The sequence below is a fragment of the Balaenoptera musculus genome, chromosome 2 (genome assembly GCF_009873245.2).
Source record: "Balaenoptera musculus isolate JJ_BM4_2016_0621 chromosome 2, mBalMus1.pri.v3, whole genome shotgun sequence".
Lineage (NCBI taxonomy): Eukaryota > Metazoa > Chordata > Mammalia > Artiodactyla > Balaenopteridae > Balaenoptera > Balaenoptera musculus.
Window position 1 is genome coordinate 89,967,210 of NC_045786.1, and position 18,021 is coordinate 89,985,230.

The following is an 18,021-nucleotide window of genomic DNA, read 5'->3' on the forward strand; positions in this document are numbered from 1 at the left end:
CCCCATGACTTATTCATTTTATAGCTGGAAATTTGTACCTTTTGACCCATACATTTCTATTATAAAATGAAATTGCTATTATAAACTGATTTTCACACAGAAAAGAAATTCTTCACCAGTTTTTGTTAATTTACCTAAGAAATATTTATGAGAAAACAGCTTTAAATTCTATGATGTATTCCATTTAAATGGATTTTAAACATCACGTATCTCTCTTGGTCTATAACTCCACTGTTAAAAGAATTGTACTAGAAGACTTTTTTTTCCCTTTTAGTAACACTGCTACTTAATGCAGTAATAGATGTCATCTTTATTGACAAGGATCAGTATTTGAGTATTCACCATGAGAAGTATTCTTATAATGTTTTATTACATAAATAAATATATTTAAAATAGAAAAAAAACCCAGAAAATGCTGATAAAAATACTCCCACCATTTAGAGATAACCATTGTTAACATTTTGGTGTACAGCTTACTCTTTCAGACTTTTGTTCTATTCCTAGATAATATCTAATGTCCCTTTCAGGTCTTAAATTCTGATGTAACTATAGTAATTAGGAATACTTGAATACAATGAGGATACTAACTGAACCCAATTGTTTTTATTTTTTATTTTACTATAGTTATTTATGATACTCATAAGTACAGTTTTCCCTATATTTATAATTAGACAACTAAATATTTTAATTTAAAATTCTATTTAATTTCTCAGTAGGAAAGCATGCTATAGCCCCACCCATCAGGTATCCAAGTCTATCTAAGCCACAGCCCAGGACCCACTGTCCACCTGGCTATAGCTTACCCAAAGAGCAAACAAGGTATCTAGGAAGGGAAAGAAAGCCTCATCTGTGCCAGCTTTGCCAAAACAGCCCCACAAAGTATCAGGAAATGCTGTCCACTCTTTATAAATGTCAGGCCAGTCCCTCAACGCCACTGCAGGTCACTGATCTTTGGGTCTCTGCCCAGTACAAATGTTCACAGTCCATTCCCACTGTAAGCCCAGCTAGGGGTTAATCAACATCATTTGGGTCCTGCCCCTGGTTTTTTGTAGCAGATTTTTCCAGAGAAAACAGGCAACGGCCTATATTTGACTTTGAACAGATGAAACTAGATTTTCGATTTGGTTTCTCCACTTTACACTGTGAACTACAGAGAGATTTATTTCCCATATTTATTCATATCATATATGTATGTCCACGCAATGTATACCATGGAAATTGCTGTTTAAACAGTTTCCAAGGAACAGGAGGAGAAAGAAACTACAACAGAAATTTTGAAATGCAGGTAAAGATAAACAAGGCCAACTGGAACCTATGCTATACCCAATGAAGAGTGAGAAGAATCATTATTCTGAAAGAAACCAGTCTTTCTTTTTCTAATTTTTAATTAATTTTTAAATTTTTTATACAATTTTTAAAGGTTACATTCCATTTACAGTTATTACAAAATATTGGCTATATTTCCCATGTTGTACAATACATCCTTGTAGCTTATCTTACACCCAATAGTTTGTACCTCCCATCCCCCCCACCCCTATATGCCGCCCCAACCCCCATAATCACTAATTTGTTCTCTATATCTGTGAGTCTGCTTCTTTTTTTTATTATATTGAAAGAAAACAGTTTTGAGACGGGCAGGTCCCAGAACTGGATTTCTCTTCACCTCGGCAACAAGTATTTATTAAATTCCTAACAGGGCCCTAGCACTGCATGGTCGCTGTGGGAGATCTGAAAGACATTTGAAATACTGTCTCGATCTACAATGACCACAGAGTTAGTAAAAAGTTCAGGGGCTTCCCTGGTGGCGCAGTGGTTGGGAGTCTGCCTGCCAATGCAGGGGACGCGGGTTCAAGCCCTGGTCTGAGAGGATCCCACATGCCGCGGAGCAGCTGGGCCCGTGAGCCACAACTACTGAGCCTGCACGTCTGCAGCCTGTGCTCCGCAACAGGAGAGGCCGCGATAGTGAGAGGCCCGCGCACCGCGATGAAGAGTGGCCCCCACTTGCCGCAACTAGAGAAAGCCCTCGCACAGAAACGAATATCCAACACAGCCAAAAATAAAAAAATAAATAAATAAAACTTAAAAAATTCATCATGCTTCATGAGCTTTAAAAAATAAAAAAGTTCAATACTTTTACATAGTAGAAAAAGAATGAAGGGTAGACATAATATTATATTTGGAGAAGGAAAAAAGACTGTGGGCTGGGGTAGAAAAATCTTCATAGCAGAGGTGGCACTCAACCTGTGTCTTAAGCTTGCTTTCAGATAAGTCCCTTCTTTGAATAATGTCCCCCAGATAAAGGCCTTCTCTCTTAAGTGAGGGTGACCTCAGGACTGCACTACCACAAAATCTAAAATGTATCCTTGTCATTTCAATCCTTCAAGAAGTCAGAATTCTGGGTGAAACAACAGAACAACTAGGTCACTTTACTCTCCCTGAAAAACCTTCAGACCTCCACTTGCCATCTCTTAATACCTGGCTGTCAACTGTGGAAAGTTCATCCCAAGGACTAAAGATCTCCTACCTCAGGAATAACAAACATCCAGGCAAGTAACCCCAGAAACAGCCAAACAAATCTCTCTGCCTCATCCCTTCACTGAAGTTATTTTATTACTCTTATTTGAACAAGGAAGTATGGGTACAAAAAGGACAGACATCAGCAGCTATCTGTTCTTAGCCTCAATGAAAGACGCCCAACTGTAGTGGCAGTGGTCCATTCCCACGATGCAACCCTTTAGTGGTATGAGAATATCACTCCCTAAAATGAAAATTACTCTGTGGCTGGATATAACAGGGTCTTTCTAGGATCTTCTGCTTGGGATTGATAGACTAGCCCTCTTCTCACAACCTCCCAAAAGCTAAAGGATCCATGAGCTCCCACCTATGGAGGGAAGAGGACACAGAAGGACTGCGATTTTCTTAACCATAACATAGGCCTGAAGAATCTCCCAAAGTGTCCTCACTTAAAGTTTCTCTGACCCTACAGCTACTGCCATGACCATAGAACCAGGAGGCACTTGGAAAAGACCAAAGCACTCAGTCTTTATCCAAGTGCATTCATTATATTGCGTTAGTTAGCAGAAAGAAGGAAAATAAAGACTGAAATGTAAAATACTTCCATCTCATTTTCTTCTGTCTTCTCCAAACAGCATTTATTATCTACAATGTAGATTTACCACAATTTAATATTGCAATATAATGAGTAGTTCCAAATGAGTAAGAAAATAATCAACATCCCAAAAGAGTAAAAAAAGTTAAATAACTGACCAAATGCCATTGCTAAGCACAATAAATTTTTATTGTACTTTTCCATCTTTCTACAAATATATAAATTTTATATTGTTATTCATAGTATATAACCTCTTGTATATTGCTTTTCATTCCTATATTCCTCAAATGCTTAAGCATTTTAAACATTTCTGTGATTCATTTTCACAATTCTGAGTTTAGAGGTTCATAACTGACACAACTAACTTAAAGAGTTCTTAACAACTGACAATCTTCTTATTCTCATACCAACATGAGATGAATGAAATCCAAAATTCCCATTAGAAAGTATCAGTAGCAACTAGTATTTATAATTGCAGCTCAAGGTCAGTGATTCCTAGTGGTATGGAACACAAAGAAAAAAAGCAGAAGAGTTACCTTCACTATTTGTAAGCCCTCAAATTTCCAAAATTCTATGAACGCAACTCTCCTTAGTCAAGCACCCCGTCCTGAAACAAATTTGCTAGGTTGGTTGGGTTATTTTTCATTTACTTCCATCTAGCACTCAGGTTCTCTCTTCACACTTTCTTCTTTCAACTGTAGAGTATTTGATCAGAATCAGTGAGAACTCATGAGTTTCAATATAAGTAAATAGATACAATGCAACTGTGTGCATGTGTGTGTGTATATACATCTGTATATGCAAATATATAGTTTTGTCTAACTCTACTGAGGAGACAAAGGAACAGTGATATCTCAATAGCAATGATCACACCTAGCACCCAGATCTTGGCTAAATGCCATTTCCCATTAATGGGAACAATCTGAGCATCATAACAAACAGTAATACTAACAGACTGTCGTCCACTGAATAAAATGGGAAACCATGAGTCAGTACAAATATAAACAAGTAAATTCGAAAGTTTGATGAGGAATGGGATATTTACCTAGTGTTTCAAAGTACCTCTAGACAAAATATTTATTACAAAGAAGGGAAAAGAGTAACTTTACAGTGGAGAAGCCTGGCAAGACACCACCTTAATCAAGAAATCAAAGTGAACTCTGTGATATTCCTACCAAAGATGCATAATCTGAATCTAATCATGAGGAGATGTTAAACAACCAAATTAAGAAACATTCTAAAAAATAATTCACTTATAATCTTCCAAAGTGTCAAGATTATGAATACAAAGAAAAACTGAGGAACTATTCCAGAATGAATTAGACTAGACATAAGACAGCTAAATGCAACAAGTGATTCTGAACCAGATCCTTTTTCTATAAAGGACATCACTGGGACAATCAGCAAAACTCAAATGGGATCTAATGATTAGATGGTAGTAATATAACAATTTAAATTCCCAGTTTTGAAGGTTGTATTGTGAGTATGTTAAAGAATGTCCTTTACTATAAGGAACTGCACACTTAAGTGTCTGGGGCAACTGGGTAACAGGTTGGCAACTTTTAAATGGTTCAGGAAAAATTTTTTTGAATGTACTTTCATCTTCTCTGTAAATCTGTGGTCATTTCAAAAAAATTTTTTAAGTTTAATAAAAAGATGTAAGGAAAAATACAACAGAAAGCACCCTGGATTCTGAGTCAGGCCTGGGTTCCTACAGATACCAGCACTGCCACTTACTAGCTGTGTGACCTGGTGTGAGTAACGTGCTTTGTTTCCTTTTTCCTCATCAGTAAAATACGGATGACGTTTATTGTAAACAGTTTATTGTAAAAATCAAATGAAGTAAATTATGAGAAAATGCTTAATACATGAAAATGCTAATGAAGCATAAGATATTTATTTTGCAGTCCTGTTGAATCAAATTAAAAAATAACCATAAAGGGCTTTCCTGGTGGCGCAGTGGTTGAGAATCTGCCTGCCAATGCAGGGGACACGGGTTCGAGCCCTGGTCTGGGAAGATCCCACATGCTGCGGAGCAACTGGGCCCGTGAGCCACAACTACTGAGCCTGCGCGTCTGGAGCCTGTGCTCCGCAACAAGAGAGGCCGCGAGAATGAGAGGCCCGCGCACCGCGATGAAGAGTGGCCCCCGCTTGCCACAACTAGGGAAAGCCCTCGCACAGAAACGAAGACCCAACACGCCATAAATAAATAAATAAATAATTCTTTTAAAAAAAAATAAATAAATAACCATAAAGATAAAATGAAATGTACTACAGGTACAAGAAACACATTGTGGCACTATATCAATCAGGGTCTGAACAGAAACAGATGGTATATTCAAATTAGAATCATTCAGGTTTAATTAAGTAAAAAGACTATTCACAAAGGTGTGGGTGTGAAGTAGGAAAACCACAAGGGACAGTGGAGTAACCTGGAACCAGTACCTGGAAATTCACCACCTCAGAGCCAAAATGGACGAAGGGGGAAAAACGTTCACCAAAACCTGGAAGAAGAGAACCATGCGGAGAGCACCACACTGAGAGGAGTTGTGACTTAACAGATGAGGCCAGACCAAGCCAATCCCTCAGGAGGAAACCTCTCCCTCCCATCTGCTAGAGCTCTCCACCGTTCAATCCCAACTCAAGCCAGAGGGCAAGGAAGCCCAATGATTAGTCCAACAGGTCAGCCTTTGGGGCACAGAAAAAGGTAGAAAACGATGAAGAGTTGACCTGGAAGAGCAAAAGGAAGACACTCAACAGAACTGAATTCAACTGAAGAAGCAGGGAAGACTTCATGAAACAGGGAACATCTGAAGTGGGCCTCAAGCCATGAGTAGGATTTTAATTATTAGGTTGATTATCTAGGCAGTATGAATAACACATGTAAAGCTGCGAGTAATGAAAATACATGGCTGTCCAGGTGAAATTTAGAAAATCAGATATGTTGTAAGATAAGACTAAATATTGGGGTGATGCAAAGGACGAGGTTTTCTTTTCTTTCATTTTTAAAAAATTGAGGTATATGGGACCTCCCTGGCGGTCCAGTGGTTACAACTCTGCACTTCCACTGCAAGGGGTGCGGGTTCAATCCCTGGTCGGGGAACTAAGATCCCGCATACCACATGGCTTAGCCAAAAAAACATTGAGGTATAGTTGATTTACAATATCATATTAGTTTCAGGTGTACAACATAATGATTAAAAATTTTTACAGATTATACTCCATTTAAGGTTATTATAAAATATTGGCTACATTCCCTGTGCTGTACAATATATCCTTGTAGCTTATTTATTTTATACATAGTAGTTTGTACCTCTTAATCTCCTACTCCTATCTTGCCCCTCACCTCTCCCCACTTGTAACCACTAGTTTGTTCTCTATATGTGCCAGTTTGTTTCTGTTTTGTTATATTCGTTTGTTTTATTTTTTAGGTTCCACATATAAGTGATATGTACAGTATTTGTCTTTATCTTATTTATTTCACTAAGCATAATATCCTCCAGGTCCATCCATGTTGTTTCAAACGGCAAGATTTCATTCTTTTTTATGACTGAGTAGTATTCCGTGACATATATATATATATATATATATATATATACACATACACACACACACACACACACACATATATATATATATACAATATATATATCTCTCTCTCACACATCTTCTTTATCCATTCATCTGTTGATGGACACTCAGGTTGCTTCCATATCTTGGCTATTATAAATAACGCTGCTTATGAACACTGAAGTGCATGCATCTTTTCAAATTAGTGTTTTCATTTTCTTTGGATATATACCCTGGAGTGGAATACTGGATCATATGGTAATTTTATTTTTAGTTTTTTGAGGAACCTCCATACTGTTTTCCACAGTGGCTGCACCAATTTACATTCCCATCAACAGTGTACAAGGGTTTCCTTTTCTCCACATCTTTACCAACATTTGTTATATGTGGTCATTGATGATAGTCACTCTGACAGGTGTGAGGTGATATCTCATTGTGGTTTTGAGTTTCATTTCTCTGATGATTAGTGATGTTAAGCATATTTTCACGTGCCTGTTGGCCATCTGTATGTCTTCTTTGGAAAAATGTCTATTCAGGTCTTTTGCCTATTTTTTAATCAGGTTGGTTTTTTGTTTGTTTTATACTGAGTTGTATGAGCTATTTATATATTTTGGGTGTTAACCCCTTAACGGTCATATCATTTGCAAATATTTTATCCCACTCAGTAGGCTGTCTTTTCATCTTGTCAATGGTTTCCTTTGCTGCGCAAAAGCTTTTAAATTTAATTAGTTCCCATTTGTTTATTTTTGCTTTTGTTTCCACTGCCTTAGAATATGGATCAAAAAATACTGCTATGGGGCTTCCCTGGTGGCGCAGTGGTTGAGAATCTGCCTGCCAATGCAGGGGACACGGGTTCGAGCCCTGGTCTGGGAAGATCCCACATGCCGCGGAGCAACTAGGCCCATGAGCCACAAGTACTGAGCCTGCGCGTCTGGAGCCTGTGCTCCGGAAGAAGAGAGGCCGCGATAGTGAGAGGCCCACACACCGCGATGAAGAGTGGCCCCCACTTGCCGCAACTAGAGAAAGCCCTCGCACAGAAACGAAGACCCAACACAGCCATAAATAAATAAATAAATAAATAAAAATTTTTTTAAAAAAAGCTTAAATATTAAAAAAAAAATACTGCTATGATTTATGTCAAAGAGTGTTTTGCCTATGTTTTCTTCTAGCATTTTTATGGTTTCTGATCTTAAATTTAGGTCTTTAATCCATTTTTAGTTTATTTTTGTACATGATGTGGGAAAATGTTCTAATTTCATCCTTTTACATGTAGCTGTCCAGTTTTCCCATCACCACTTACTGAAGAGACTGTCTCTTCCCCATTGTATATTATTGCCTCCTTTGTCATAGATTAATTAATCATAAGTGCGTGGGTTTATTTCTGGGCTGTCTATTCTATTCCACTGAGCTATGTGTCTGTTTTTGTACCAGTACCATGCTCTTTTCATTACTGTAGCTTTGTAGTATAGTCAGTAGTCAGGGAGCATGACACCTCTAGCTCTGTTCTTCTTTCTCAAAATTGCTTTGGCTATTTGGGGTCTTTTGTGTTTCCATACAAATTTTATAATGATTTATTCTAGTTCTATGAAAAACGCCATTGGTATTTTGATAGGGATTGCGTTTACTCTATAGACTGCCTTGGGTAGTAGGGTCATTTTAACAATATTAATTCTTCCAATCCATGAACATGATATATCTTTCCACCTGTTTGTGTCATCTTCAATTTCTTTCAGCAGTGTCTTATAGCTTTCCAAGTACATGTCTTTCATTGGGTTGGCCAAAAGGTTCATTTGTTTTTTTCCATAAGATAGCTCTAGTAGCACTTGGTTGTATTTAACTTCATTCAAAACAATTTTGTTAGATTGTATGTGACAGCTGTCATATCAGTGCATTTGAAAAAGACTTATCAAAATTGGTGAATTTGGGCTTCCCTGGTGGCGCAGTGGTTGAGAATCTGCCTGCCAATGCAGGGGACACGGGTTCGAGCCCTGGTCTGGGAAGATCCCACATGCCGCGGAGCAGCTGGGCCCGTGAGCCACAATTACTGAGCCTGCGCGTCTGGAGCCTGTGCTCCGCAATAAGAGAGGCCGCGACAGTGAGAGGCCCACGCACCGCGATGAAGAGTGGCCCCCGCTTGCCACAACTAGAGAAAGCCCTCACACAGAAACGAAGACCCAACATAGCCATAAATTAAAAAAAAAAAAAAAAATTGGTGAATTTTTGTGTAGCCATTTTAATATTGAAGATGGAAGAAAAAAGCAACATTTTCGGCATGTTATGCTTTATTATTTCAAGCAAAGTAAAAATGCAACCAAAATACAAAAAAAAAGATTTGTGCAGTGTATGGAGAAAGTGCTATGACTGATCAAACGTGTCAAAAGTGGTTTGCAGGCTTCCCTAGTGGCGCAGTGGTTAAGAATACACCTGCCAATGCAGGGGACATGGGTTTGAGCCCTGGTCCAGGAAGATCCCACATGCTGCGGAGCAACTAAGCCCATGTGCCACAACTACTGAGCCTGTGCTCTAAAGCCCATGAGCCACAACTACTGAGCCCGCATGCCACAACTACTGAAGCCCACGTGCCTAAAGCCCGTGCTCCAAAACAAGAGAAGCCATCGCAAAGAGAAGCCCGCGCACCGCAACGAAGAGTAGCCCCCACTCACTGCAACTAGAGAAAGCCCGCGCACAGCAATGAAGATCCAACACAACCGGGAAAAAAAAAAAGTCGTTTGAGAAGTTTCGTGCTGGAGATTTCTCACTGGATGATGGATGGTCCAAGATCGGGTAGACCAGGTGAAGTTGATAGTGATCAAATCAAGACATTAATTGAGAACAATCAATGTTATACCATGTGGGAGGTAGCCGAAATACTCAAAATATCCAAATCAAGCACTGCAAATCATTTGCACCAGCTTGGTTAAGTTAATTACTTTGATGTTTGGATTCTACGTAAGTTAAGTGGAAAAAACCTTCTTCACCGTATTTCCACATGCAATTCTCTACTTAAACTTAATGAAAACGTCCCGTTTTTAAAACAAATTGTGACAGGCAATGAAAAGTGGATACAGAAGATACAATAATGTGGAACAGAAGAGATTGTGGGGCAAGCAAAATGAACCACCACCAACCACACCAAAGGCTGGTCTTCATCCAAAGAAGGTGATGTTATGTATATGGTGGGACTGGAAGGGAGTCCTCTATTATAAGCTCCTTCCAGAAAACAAAATGATTAATTTCAACAAGTACTGCTCCCAATTAGACCAACTGAAAGCAGCACTCCACGAAAAGCGTCCAGAATTAGTCAACAGAAAATGCATAATCTTCCATCAGGATAACGCAAGACCACATGTTTCTTTGATGACCAGGCAAAAACTGTTACAGCTTGGCTGGGAAGTTCTGATTCATCCACTGTATTCACCAGACATTTCGGCACCTTTGGATTTCCATTTATTTAGGTCTTTAAGAAATTCTCTTAATGGAAACAATTTCCATTCCCTGGAAGACTGTAAAAGGCACATGAACTAGCTCTTTTCTCAAAAAGACAAAAAGTTTTGGGAAGACAGAATAATGAAGTTGCCTGAAAAATGGCAGAAGGTAGTGGAACAAAAGGGTGAATATGTTGTTCAATAAAGTTCTTGGTGAAAATGAAAAATGTGCCTTTTATTTTTACTTAAAAACCGAAGGCACTTTTTGGCCAACCCAATACCTTCTTTTTTTAATTTATTTTTTAAATAAATTTATTTATTTTATTTTATTTATTTTGGGCTGCATTGGGTCTTTGTTGTTGCATGCGTTTTTCTCTAGTTGCGGAGAGCGGGGGCTACTCTTCATTGCGGTGCGCAGGCCTCTCATGGCGGTGGCTTCTCTTGCTGTGGAGCATGAGCTCTAGGCGCACGGGCTTCAGTAGTTGTGGCTCGCGGGCTCTAGAGCACAGGATCAGTAGTTGTGGCATATGGGCTTAGTTGCTCCGTGGCGTGTGGGATCTTCCCGGACCAGAGCTTGAACCCGTGTCCCCAGCGTTGGCAGGCGGATTCTTAACCACTGCACCACCAGGGAAGCCTCCCAATACCTTCTTCATTAGGTTTTCTCCTAGTTATTTCATTCTTTTTGAGGTGATGGTAAATGGGATTTTTTTCTTAATTTCTCTTTCTGATAGCTTGTTGTTAGTGTATAGAAATGCAACAGATTTCTGTATTTTAATTTTGTGTCCTGCAGCTTTACCAAATTCATTGATGAGCTCTAGTAGTTTTCTGGCAGCATCTTTAGGATTTTCTATGTACAGTACCATGTCATCTGCAAACAGTGACGGTTTTACTTCTTCCTTTCCAATTTAGATTCCTTTTATTTCTTTTTCTTGTCTGACTGCTGTGGCTAGGACTTCCAATACTGTGTTGAATAAAAGTGGCAAGAGTGGGCATCCTTGTCTTGTTGCTGATCTCAGAGGAAATGCTTCAGGTTTTCACCACTGAGTATGAGGTTAGCTGTGAGCTTGTCATATATAGCCTTTATTATTTTGAGGTATGTTCCCTCTATACCCACTTTGTGGAGAGCTTTTATCGTAAATGGATGTTGAATTTTGTTAAAAGCTTTTTCTGCGTGTATTGAAGTGATCATATGGTTTTTATTCATACACTGTTTTACTGACTTTCTCCATATCTTCCTTTAGTTCTTTGAGCATTTTTAGGACAGTTAAAAGTCTCTGTATATTGGGCTTCCCTGGTGGCGCAGTGGTTGGGAGTCTGCCTGCCAGTGCAGGGGACGCGGGTTCGGGCCCTGGTCTGGGAGGGTCCCACATGCCGCGGAGCGGCTGGGCCCGTGAGCCACAACTGCTGAGCCTGCGCGTCTGGAGCCTGTGCTCCGCAACAGGAGAGGCCGCGATGGTGAGAGGCCCGCGCACCGCGATGAAGAGTGGTCCCCGCTTGCTGCAACTGGAGGAAGCCCTCGCACAGAAACGAAGACCCAAAAAAAAAAAAAAAAAAAGTCTCTGTATAGTATATCTGCCTTTAGGTCCTTTTCATGGGTGGTTTCTGTTGATTTATTTTGTCCTTTACATGGGCCATACTTTCATGTTTCTTTGTATTGTGATTTTTTTGTTGAAAACAGGACATTTGAATCTAATAATGTAGTAACTCTGGAAATGAGATTCTTTCCTTTCTCCAGCATATACTGTCTCTTGTTAGTCTTTTCATTTATTGTTTTTGTGTTTTTGATTGCTGTAGGCTGTCTCTGTGCTGAGGATCAGACAGAGGTGTAAAGCTAAAGTATTCTCAGGTCTTTTCTGAGCCTTTCCCTGGGCATGTCTGGTCACTTTTTAATTTTCCCTGTGTGTTTTGTTGTTTTTGAATGCCCTGGTCATAAATATCTGGCTTCCAAAAGGAGAAAAAGAGAAAAATGAAGTGGGGGTGCGGGTGGGGAGAAGGGGTGCTGGCCCTTTAAATCCCCTGGAAGTCACTTCAGCAGGATGGGGAGGGACTTGGAGAAAGGTGCAACAACAATGGCTGCCTACCTCTTTGTCTGCACCTCTGTGATCAGAAGCAGCAGTTAGCAATCAGAGCAGATTCCTGATATTTGGAAAACAGGGTCCTTTTTGCCCACCCTGACTTCTGCAAGCTACGTGCAAGATGCTCATGCAAGGACCAGTGCACAGCTGCCTGCCACTTGTCTGGGAATAGGGAATGGGTGGCTGATACTATGTTAAGAGCTGAAATTAACTTCAATTTGTCCTCCAAGTCTTCCTCTGGAAGTGGCAAGTCTTCTAGACTCCAGAGTTCCAAAACAGTTACTTAAGATGGATTCTGCCAGTGCAACTGTTATCTAGGTGGGAAGACAGATTCCTGCTTTCTTCCCAGAATCCTCTCCTTCATAATAATTTTCTAAAATACAAATTAGTACCCTCATATTTCCCTACTGAAAGCTGTCTATATTTAAGTACATAGGAATCTCTTTTATTCTTGAATCCATTAACTAAGATGCACCCAAATTATCACCCTATATATGTACTTTTCCTTTTAAATTTTTGAAAAATATAAATATGTGAAATGATATTAATCTAAACAGAGACTCTAACAAAACCGTATGAAATTATTTACTCAACCAATATTTGTAAAGTGCCTACTAAAGCAAAATACTGTGCTTTGCACTACTCCTATTGTTTAAGGATGATTGTTAGGATTACTTTGCACAATGAATACTTCAACAGAAGTGCTTTATTCAACAAACAGTTCATACAACTCAACAACAAAAAAACAAACAACCCAGTCCAAAAGTGGGCAGAAAACTTAAAGAGACATTTCTCCAAAGAAGAAATACAGATGGCCAATAGGCACATGAAAAGATGCTAAACATCACTAATTATTAGAGAAATGCAAATCAAAACTACAATGAAGTACCACCTCTCACCAGTCAGAATGGCCATCATTAAAAAGTCTACAAGTTTTTTTAAAAGTGCTTTTTCAAAAACCAGAGTTTTAGATTCATATAGCTAGTAACATTTACTAAGCAATTATTTTGTGTTAGGCTCTCAGCACCTTAAATGTTATTAATCCATTTAATCCTCACAATACATCTATGAGGGTAGTTAATAATATCAAAGTTCTCTAATGTTCACACGAGAAAATTGACGTCCCATGGGTGGTAAGTACCTCTAAACAAAGCTCTTGCTTTTAACCACTGTGATATTCTGCCACTAGCAAAATAACTGTTCCCCAGAGTTATCAGGAAAGGCAAATCTTATCTTTTGAACACTAAGCTATTACCCTACAATTTAAAATTGTTCTTCAAGGTTTCCTTACTTCCTGTTGTTTTGCTTCACACTGGGAGAAACTTTACCAAGTCTCCTTTGAGTATTTCTAAATAGCAGTCTCAGTAAAATTTTGTTACAGTCTTTGGTCAAAAACAATAAAATCTGATCCTTCTGCCATTTGTTAATCACTTTTGGAGTCTTTTTGCTCCATTAACCTTTTCATTTGCACATGAAGAGAATTATAATCTCACCCCCAAATTTCACCCACATTGCTATTATTAAATGACCAGAATTTGAAGCCTTATTAGAGACAGACAAGATTACATTTTTTTCTTTCTTTGCTGTTTTTCAAACTACAAAGAACACCCACTTTTTGCACCAAGTGAAAAAATACAATGCATGAAGAAAAAACTAACCTTCCATCCCTACCTCAAACCCTAATCCTACTCATTTAAGTATCCAACAGATCCCCTTCAGGTACTGACGGAAAGAAGGATATAACCAACAGGTATGTCCTTCCATACCTTTCTCCACATATATAAGGATATACAGTTCTTCGTTTTTCTTTATTTTCATTGAAATAGACACATATAATGCACATCAACCTGCAACTTGCTTTTTATCACATAACATAGCATGAACATACAGGTTATTTCCCATAGATACAACTCTTCCTTTTTTCATGCATACACAAATCCACAGTTACACGAACACAATTTAAAATAATTGGGGGACTTCCTTGGCAGTCCAGTGGTTAAGAATCCGCCTTCCAATGCAGGGGAGGTGGGTTCGATCCCTGGTTGGGGAGCTAAGATCCCACATGCCACAGGGCAACTAAGCCCACGCGCCGCCAAGTACTGAGTCCGCGCTCTCTGGAGCCCACGCACCACAACTAGAGAGAAGCCCGCGCACCGCAACGAGAGGTGCTGCATGCTGCAACTAAGACCCGATGCAGCCAAATAAATAAATAAATAATTAAAATAATTGGGCTATCATGCGTGCTGCGTGGGGAATGCTTTGTTTTATTTCCTTTTTATTTGCCACCCCTCTTTTCCCTTCCTCTTTTCCTCCCTCATACATTAACCCCCACCTGTGGGTAAGATGTTAACAACTGGCATCATTTCTTGTTCTTCCCACAGTCATAACCATAAATGCACACACACTCACTCACATATTTATGGGTTTTGAATTCTTCTAAGACATCTGCAATATATTCCACGGTGTATATGTACCAAAATTGAGTCAATCGTTCCCCTATAAATGGGCAATCACTTGTTTCCACTATTTTATCCCTACTCAAAATGGTTCAATAAATACCCTTGACCATATATCCTTATTACTGGTTATTTTTATAGAATATGACCCTTACCTCTAGACACTCAAAAGTATAAAGTCTAACTTCCTCTATCAGAACTGCAGCAAAGCCTGAGGCCTCCCCTGAACCCTCTAGGCCCTGACTGCCTGCTGACCCACAGCTGCTGCTGCTGGTTTTTTTTTTTTTTTTTTTTTTTTTTTTGAAGCAAAGGGTGAAAATCTTTTTATAGGACACTGCAAGATATGAAATTCCACACAGAAATTAAGAAACCCATTGAGAGGAGAAGCTTCATACAATATGCACAGTTTGGAACTCTTCAAGTATAGTTTCCTTGTAAAAAGTGGTTTTACCATAGCAAACCACATTTAAAGAGCTCTTAGAGAAACAGTAAGACAAACTTATACCAAACATAGTACACGTTTGGTATAATAAACTTATGCTTTAGTTGTACAATCTAAAAGTGGTCTCACACACATAAAATAGATAGCTAGTGGGAAGCAGCCGCATAGCACAGGGAGATTAGCTCGGTGCTTTGTGATCACCTAGAGGGGTGGGATAGGGAGGGTGGGAGGGAGGGAGATGCAAGAGGGAAGAGATATGGGAACATATGTATATGTATAACTGATTCACTTTGTTATAAAGCAGAAACTAACACACCATTGTAAAGCAATTATACTCCAATAAAGATGTTAAAAAAATAAATTTTAAAAATTAAAAATAAATAAATAAGTAAATAAATAAAAATAAAAGTGTCTCAGAATGCCATCTGGAACTTGGGATGTACAGCCTTCAGAGGCAGTTTCTGGCACAACATTTTGATATTCTTGTTCTTCCATAGGGAAGTATTTCTTAATCAAACTTAATGAAACTACGTACACAGACTCATTTCATGGTTTTACAGAGCTTCAATTTTGTCCAGACCTCTACATTCTTCAATTATACTAAGTTCCTCTGTTTCACCTAGTTTCTCAGCAGCCTGGAAGATACCTGAAATGGCATCCAGAATAACCATGGTAATTTTGGTATCCTTCACAGTTCAGAGGTTCATCAACAATTCTATTATGCCACAATGAACAATCTGTTACACAATCTGTTCCACAATCTGTTCAACTGTTCCACAACTTTTCTAGTTGGTCACAGCCCATAAAGCTTCCTTTTGCGTCTTAAAGTCTGCCTTAGAACACCAACGAGGAATGATACTAATCCATGATTCACAACTCACTGCATCTGGTGATGGTGGCCAGCTATGATATTTGATATTGTCCATGTATCTGCTAATACTTCTGGACATCATGATACAGGAGACGAACTAAAGTAGGAAGAATTTGCTCAACAGCATCTAACAGGGATGCAGGATTCTTGTTGCAACAAAGGTTTGAAAGTGTCCAGGTAAGGTGCTACAAGTAACCACATGCTAAAGATGACACATTAGGAACTGCAAGAAAAGCCAACAGTGGATCAACTGTACCACACTTGATAGCCAAGTCAAAAAAACCTGAACCATCACTTGCAATGTTTCCGAGAGCCCATACAGCTTGTTCACTGATGTAAGCATGGGGAGATGCCAGCAGAGAAATGAATGCTGGGACAGCACAGCCCCAGTCTGTTTTTCTTTTTTTCTGTTTTTTTAACATCTTTATTGGAGTATAATTGCTTTACAATGTTGTGTTAGTTTCTGCTGTATAACAAAGTGAATCAGCTGTACATATACATATATCCCCGTATCTCCTCCCTCTTGCATCTCCCTCCCACCCTCCCTATCCCACCCCTCTAGGTGGACACAAAGCACCGAGCTGATCTACCTGTGCTACGCAGCTGCTTCCCACTAGCTATCTATTTTACATTTGGTAGTGTATATATGTCAATGTCACTCTCTCACTTAGTCCCAGCTTACCCTTCCCCCTCCCTGTGTCCTCAAGTCCATTCTCTACATCTGCGTCTTTATTCCTGTCCTGCCCCTAGGTTCTTCAGTACCATTTTTTTTTAAGATTCTATATATATGTGTTAGCATACGGTATTTGTTTTTCCTCTTTCTGACTTACTTCATTCTGTATGACAGACTCTAGGTCCATCCACCTCACTACAAATAACTCAATTTCGTTTCTTTTTATGGCTAATATTCCATTGTATATATGTGCCACATCTTCTATATCCCAGTCTGTTCTGATTGACTGATTTATGCATGCATGCTGCGCCAGGTCTTAGATACGGCATGCGGGATCTTTAGTTGCGACAATGCATGCAGGATCTAGTTCCCCAACCAGGGATCGAACCTGGGCCCCCTGCATTGGGAGTGTGGAGTCTTACCCACTGGACCACCAGGGAAGTCCCAGCCCCAGTCTGTTCTGACGTCCTAGAGGCAATGTTAGTGAGCACCCAAGCAGATTCAAACTGAATGGGACTAAAGTCAGTTCTGCCCAAGAAGGACACAAATTTTGGAATCAAACCAGCCCAGATTATGTTGTCTACGGGGGGCTGTTTTTCCTAGAAGGCAGTTTCCCAGCAGCTTGAGTCGCTTGGAGCTGGCTTTCCAAATTGTTGCTATTGATGCCTTTGACAGTATCATCAACAGACCAATTTACAGTGCCCTGGTCGTTTCGGTTTTCTTGCAGTGGAGAAGCAGCAGCCTCAGGAAGCAACCTTACATTTCTCCTTTTCAGCACCTGGTCATCCTTCTTAGCTTATTAGCTTTCCTCAGCTCCACATTAACCAGTATTCAGTGCGGCCTCATTTCTGTACTATCGTGCCCTTGAATCTGTTAAGGCAGGCAGCTGGTGAGTTAGCATTCCTGTTGCTGGACATGGTTATGAGACACAGGGAGAAAGCTACAGAGCCAGCTCAGGTTTCCACAAGAGGCTGTGCAGACCCTATAGCTTCTTGACTTAAGAAAACTTGGGGCTAGAAATGGAAGGAAGCTAAGACATATTCAAGTCTCTTCTTTCTAGATATTCTCTAAGCATGTGATTTCCCCTGATTCTTCAACCTCTTGCCACAATGTGCCCCAAATGATTTTCCCCCACCACCCTGTAGAATACTAGAAATTCTCTCCATTAGAGTAATTCATATGAGTTTGCTGTAACTTCACAGTGCCCCTATTAAAATGTACATGCTACCAGGAAGGACAGAAGGATACTTTGTTGTGCATAGAAAAGGGATTGGAGAAATTATTGTGTGCTGGATAAGATGGTGATCAGGTATCAGAGAAGATAATGATAATAATAATAATAACACTTACGTAGCATTTATTATCTGCGAAGCACTGTTCTAAGTGTTTTATATTTACTT

General features: G+C 39.4%; 1 protein-coding gene and 1 pseudogene across 4 annotated transcripts in view; both read right to left on the reverse strand.

The window, feature by feature from the left end:
- STARD9 (StAR related lipid transfer domain containing 9) overlaps nt 1-18,021 on the reverse strand; it is a 130,507-nt gene that overhangs the window by 76,909 nt on the left and 35,577 nt on the right. The window lies entirely within an intron of this gene.
- On the reverse strand, nt 3,766-17,538 carry LOC118891131 (annotated as a pseudogene).